The sequence below is a fragment of the Trichechus manatus genome, unplaced genomic scaffold (genome assembly GCF_000243295.1).
Source record: "Trichechus manatus latirostris isolate Lorelei unplaced genomic scaffold, TriManLat1.0 scaffold00057, whole genome shotgun sequence".
NCBI classification, from domain to species: domain Eukaryota; kingdom Metazoa; phylum Chordata; class Mammalia; order Sirenia; family Trichechidae; genus Trichechus; species Trichechus manatus.
The window spans coordinates 3736770-3743263 of NW_004443993.1; the positions used below are offsets into that span (position 1 = coordinate 3736770).

General features: G+C 37.9%; 1 pseudogene; it reads left to right on the forward strand.

Moving 5' to 3' along the window:
• Window positions 1-3654: 3654 nt before the first annotated feature.
• LOC101354266 (olfactory receptor 7G2-like) lies at window positions 3655-4596 on the forward strand (annotated as a pseudogene).
• Window positions 4597-6494: the final 1898 nt, after the last annotated feature.

Consider the following 6494-nt stretch of genomic DNA (forward strand, 5'->3'; position numbering starts at 1 on the left):
CCATAAAACAAAATGGGACTAATGAGGCACAGCAGTCCAGGGAAAAGGACTAGAAGGCAGAAGGGGACAGGAAAGCTGGTGATAGGGAACCCAAGTTTGAGTATGGATGGTGTATGATGTGTAGTGAGGTTGTTAACCATTGTCATATGGAAACATGTGTACTGTTTAATGAGAAACTATTTTGTTCTGTAAACCTTCATCTAAAGTGAGAATAGCAGCACAATTGGAAGAACGTAATCGATGTCACTGAACTCTGCATGTAGAAATTTTTGAACTGGTATATCTTTGGCTATGTATATTTTCACCAAAAAATTGTCGAGAAGGGAGAGGTTGACAAGTTGTGAGGTTGTTAACCAATGTCATAAAACAATATGTGTACTGACTGTTTAATGAAAACCTTTTTGTTCTGTAAACCTTCACCTAAAGTACAATTAAAAAAAGAAAATAGAAAAAATAAAGAAGACCCTAAAACTTACTCTTTAACATAGATTAGCTAAAGCAAATGGAAGAAATTTTGAAGTAAAAGAGATGAAGAATATTTCAAAGGGTGGCTCAAGAAGATAAAGTAAAGTATTATAATGACATTGGCAAAAACCTGGAGTTAGAAAACCAAAAGGGAAGAACACCACTGGCATTTTTCAAGTTGAAAGAACTGAAGAAAAATTCAAGTCCCACGTTACAATTCTGAACGACTCTAGGGACAAAATATTGAAGGATGGAAAGCATCAAAAAAAATTTCAAGGAATACACAGAGTCAAGTACCAAAAAGAACTGATCAATGTTCAACCATTTCAGGAGGTAACATATAGTCAAGAAGTCCAAGGTACACTGAAGGCGTTTGGGAAAAACAGGTTCTTGGAATTCACTGAATATCAATTAAGATGTTTCAACAAATGGATTCAAGGCTGGAAGCGCTCACTTGTCTATGCCAATAAATTTGGAAGATAGCTATCTGGCCAAGTGAGAAGAGATCTATATTTGTGCCCATTCTAAACAAAGTTATCCAACAGAATGCAGAAGTTATCAAACAATATCACTAATATCACATACAAGTAATATTTTGCTGAAGATAATTAAAAAACTGTTGCAGCAGTACCTCAACAGGAAACTGCCAGAAATTCAAGCTGATTCAGAAGAGGATGTGGAATGAAGGATATCACTGCTAATGTCAAATGGATCTTGGTTGAAAGCAAAGAATATCAGAAAGATGTTTACCTGTGTTTTATTGACTATACAAAAATCATTCGACTGTGTGGATCATAACAAATTTTGGAAACCATACGAAGAATGGGAATTCCAGAACACTTAGTTTTCCCACGGGGAAACTACATAGACAAAGAGACAGTTGTTCTAACAGAACAAGGGGATACCGAATGGCTTAAAATCAGGAAACTTGTGCGTTGGGGTTGTATCCTTTCTCCATACTGATTCAATCTGTATGATGAGCAAGTAATCCCAGAAGTTGGACTTTATGAAGAAGAACACAGCATCATGATCGGAGGAACACTCCTTAACAAACTGCAATATGCAGATGACACACCATTGCTTGCTGAAAGCTTACAGGACTTGAAGCACTAACAGATGGAGATCAAAGAGTACAGCCTTCAGTATGTATTAGACCTCAACATAAAGAAGACAAAAATCCTCACAGTTGGACCAATAAGCAACATCATGATGAATGGAGAAAATGTTGAAGTTGTCAAGGATTTCATTTTACTTGTATCCACAATCAATGCCCATGGAAGCAGCAGTCAAGAAATCAAATGAAGGGTTGTATTGGGCAAATCTGCTGCAAAAGACCTCTTTAAATTGTTAAAAAGCCAAGATGTCAGTATTCTGCTTTGGACACTCTAACAAATTGTTGCTTTTTTTTCTAATTTTTTCAAGACCCATGCATTTCCTCTTTTTTTCCATTGTTCTGTTTATGGGGAAAAATGTGCTACCTTGATGTTCTGGTGGTGCAGTGATTAAGCACTCAGCTGTTAAAAAAAGTCAGCGATTCCAACCTACCAGCTGTTCCATAGGAGAAAGATGTGGCAGTTGGTTTCCATAAAGTTTTCAGTCTTGGAAATTCTATATGGCAGTTCTACTCTTTTCTATATGGTTGCTCCGAGTTGGAATCGACTCGATTGCAATGGTATATATCACCTTATTAGAATGTTTCAATCTTCAAATAATTGGAAGAAAAGAGAGTCTCATTGACATAATAGCATAACAGCTTGAAGGTTGTGGTAGCACATTCTATCTTGACCTCAGCTCCTGAGTGTGGATCCTGTTTTGATGCTGTCACCTGCTAGATACTACCTATGTGGTCAGAAAGTAGGTGACCTTGAATACTATGGAAATCACTTGGTTTTCATCCAACTAGAAGTTTTCAAAAGGCAAGTGATGGAATCTGTTGATGCTTCAGGATGCCTGGTCCTGTCCTATTCAGAGGTTGTATCACATGGTGGTATAAGGTCAGCTCCAAGTTCTGGCAGCCTGAGTTCAAATCCCCTTACCACCTCTTTCCAGAGTGCCATGTACTTTGTGTCTGTAACTTCACTTCCCTTTTTCTTTACCTTTACATGAGGTCGTGGATAAAATGTGAGTTAATAGGAGCATCTAATTCTTATGCCTATTGTGAGAATAAAAATGGTTAATATAATAAATCCTGAAAACTGCACCTGGCAATAGTCAAAGCTCACTAAGTGTTAGTGGTGGTAATGGTAGCAGTTTATAATAATTATGATGTTTATTATTATGATTTCTGATAATACTACTATTAATTAGAAAAATAATGACAAGGGATAAGAACGTAAATGAAGGGATATTTAAACGGAAATAAGAAATGAAAAGGACAGATTTTGAGGAACAACTGAAAATGTAGAAACTTAGTTGTGTCATGGGATTGAACTCCTGGCCAGCTCCCTCTGCAGAGTCTGGTGAGCCAGGTCCCCATCTCCTCATGAAGAGCACCAAGTCTTTTTCTCCCTGCAGATGAGTTGATTATACATGGGCTGCAATGGTTGATGCTGTAGAACAGTGGACCTCAATGTGTGAACCCTAACCAGCAGAAGTAGCATTTGGGAATTTGTTAGAAGGAAAATTTTTTGAGCCTTAGACCCCAAATTCTGAATTCAATACTCTGAAGTGGGGCTTAACAAACCCTCCAGCTGATTCTGATGAAAAGTAGAGTTTGAGAACCATTGCTCTAAAACACAGATGTAGTTTGTTTTGGGGCTAGTTTGAAGGCTTGGGAAAATTCCTAAGAAAAAAGCCAGGTGTTTTTTTCTATTTTATTCTTATTCGTTATCACAAGGTGGAAAAAGAGTAGATGTTCAATAAACACATAGATACTACCTATTTGGTAAAAGAGTAGAAGACCTTTAAAACCAGAGAAAGCACATAGGTCTTTATTCAGGTGGAAGTTATTCTGGAGATGCAGAATGGAGAGAAAAGGACAGAGACATCATGGAAGGAGGGAGGATGGGACAGAAACAAAAGAAGGGAGAGAAAAAGGGAGGGGGAAGGAGATTAAGAAGGAGTAAGAGAGGTACAGAGAGAAGAAAGTTTTATAGTATTTGCTTCTCTTCACAATATAGATGACAGAATTTCTGTAAAATAGATAATCCTTAGAGATCTGTTATCGGTCCTATTAATTCCATCATTAGACTCATCAACCACATGACATCAGAAAATCAAACTGGTGTAGCAGGATTCTTCCTCCTGGGTCTCTCAGAGGATTCAGAACTGCAGCCCTTCCTATTTGGACTATTCCTGACCATGTACCTCTTCACCGTGTTGGGGAACCTGATCATTATCCTGGCCATCAGCTCAGAATCCCACCTCCATACCCCCACGTACTTCTTCCTCTGCAACCTGTCCTTCACTGACATCTGTTTCAGCACCACCATAGTCCCCAAGATGCTGGTGAATATCCAAACACAGAGCAAATCCATCAGTTACACAGGCTGCCTCACCCAGGTTTGCTTCATCTTGATGTTTTCAGGTCTGGAAATTGTCTCTTTGCAGCAATGACCTATGACAACTACGTGGTCATCTGCCAGCAACTGAGGTACACAATCATCATGAATGCCCACCTCTGGTCTGCTGATTCTACTCTCCTTTTTCATTAGTTTGGTGAATGTCTTACTCCATAGTCTGATGATACTACGGCTGTCCTTCTGCACAGACCTGGAAATCCCCCATTTCTGTGAACTTGCTCAGGTCATCAAACTTGTCTGCTCCAATATCCTCATCAATAACATTCTGGTATATTTAGTAAGTAGCATATGGGGTGGTGTTCCTCTGCTTGGGATTATTTTCTCTTACATTAAAATTGTCTCTTCCATTCTGAGAATACCATCAGCTGGTGGAAAGTATAAAGCTTTCTCCACCTATGGGTCTCACTTCTCGTTCGTTTTCTTATTTTATGGAATAGCTTTTGGGGTGTATGTTAGTTCTGCAGTTACTCATTCTTCCAAGAAGATTGCTGTAATCGTGATTATGTACACTGTGGTCCCTCCAATGATGAACTCATTTATCTACAGCCTGAGGAGAAGAGGCATGAAGCTGGCCTTGAAGAAGCTACTCTGGAGATCATCTTTTTCATGATTGTGTTATCTGCCTTAGGCTTGGGTTCTAGAATGAGTCATAGTGAAAGAGTACTGGGTGAATCACAATGTTAGACTCTTCTAGTAACAAGTTCTTTTTTCCACATGATAATATAACATTTTATATGTTATTAATTCAAAACTTTTTTTATATGTTCATGTTTATTCTGGAGACCTAGAGGCACGGTGGTTAAGAGCTACAGATGCAACCAAAAGGTCGGCAGTTCGAATCCACCAGCTGCTCCTGGAAACCCTATGAGGCAGTCCTATTCTGTCCTATAGGCTCACTATAAGATGGAATCGACCAGATGACAATGGGTTTTTATGTTTATTTACTTACACTCGCTTCTGTCTTGTGACAATATTTAACTTGTCAATAAGGCATGTTAAAGTATTTGTCTATTTTGGTAAATATATATGTAATAAAATGTTTGTCATTTCAACATTTTTTACATGTACCATTCAGTGACATTAATTACATTTTTCATGTTGTTCAACCATCACCATTATCTGTTTTCAAATTTTCTGTCACTCTTAATTCAGTGTCCCCTAAGCAATGAGTCTATCTTTACTTTTTCCTCCTCACCACCCATGGTAACCACTAATGAACTATCGTCTCTATACACTTGCTTATTCTAGGTATTTCATATAAATGGGATCATATAATATTTGTCCTTTTGTGACTGATATTTCACTCAGCAGAATGTTCATCCACGTTGTAGCAGAACTTTGTTTCTCTATGGCTACGTAGTATTCCATTGTATATATGACATTTTGCTTATCCATTCATCTGTTCTTGGGTATTTTAGTCTGTTTCTACCTTATGGCTATTGTGAATAGTGCTGTAATGAACATTGGTGTACAACTATTTGTTTGTGTTCCTGCTTTCAGTTCTTCTACTACAATGGTTATATACCATAGTGACTAACAGTATTGCAACATGGGTATGGAAACTGACTTGCTGTTCTCTAGCTTTATGATATTTGTTTGGTTGCATAGTAGGGCAAGTTTCCCCCAATGCCACCAGATGGTTGCATCACTTGCAGACATTATATCTCAGAAAGCTGACTATGATTTGGTATTTTTTCTTCCTTTCTCTTCTTTAAATAGATGACTTTTCTAGTGTGTCATTCAGAAGACATCCTTTCACAGCTTATACACCTGAATTGGAACATAGAGGCTCCTTCTTAAGCTATTCTCTGGTGAGAGGAATGAAATTATTATGAGTGGATTTGACAAATTCTCTAGAACAGTTGTTCTCCAAGCTTAATGTGATAAGAACTGGAGAACTTGTTAAAATACAGGTTCTCAGGCCCATCCTCAGTAATTCTAGAAGCTTTGGTGGCGTAGTGGTTAAGTGTTTGCCTGCTAACCAAAAAGTCATCAGTTAACTCCACTAGCCACTCCTTGTAAATCTTATAGTGCAGTTCTTTCTACTCTGTCCTATAGGGTTGCAATGAGTCGTAATTGACTCGATAGCAATGGGTTTGGTTTTGGTTTTGGTTACTTTGAGGCGGACCCACGAATGTACATTTCTAACAAGCTCATAGGCAACGCCAATATGGATAATCCAAGTATGACACTTTGAGTGACACTGATCTAGAATGTAATTACTGTTGGGAACTCAGCACAATGTCTGGCACACAGTAAGGACTCATTGAAATTTAGCTAGTATCACTGTGTTCCATATCTAGCCCCCTATTCTTGGGCCTTGCAATCCTTTTGTTTTCACATATTTTTTTAACACTTGCTTTTGCAGTTAGCTTTGCTTACCTTAATTTAAATATTTATCAGAATTTTGAGTTAATCTAGTAATATAATCAAAGACATAATTATTGGGTATGCAGGCTAAGGTGAATTATCTTTCCCTGACAGTTGATTTATTTTGATTCTTTCTCA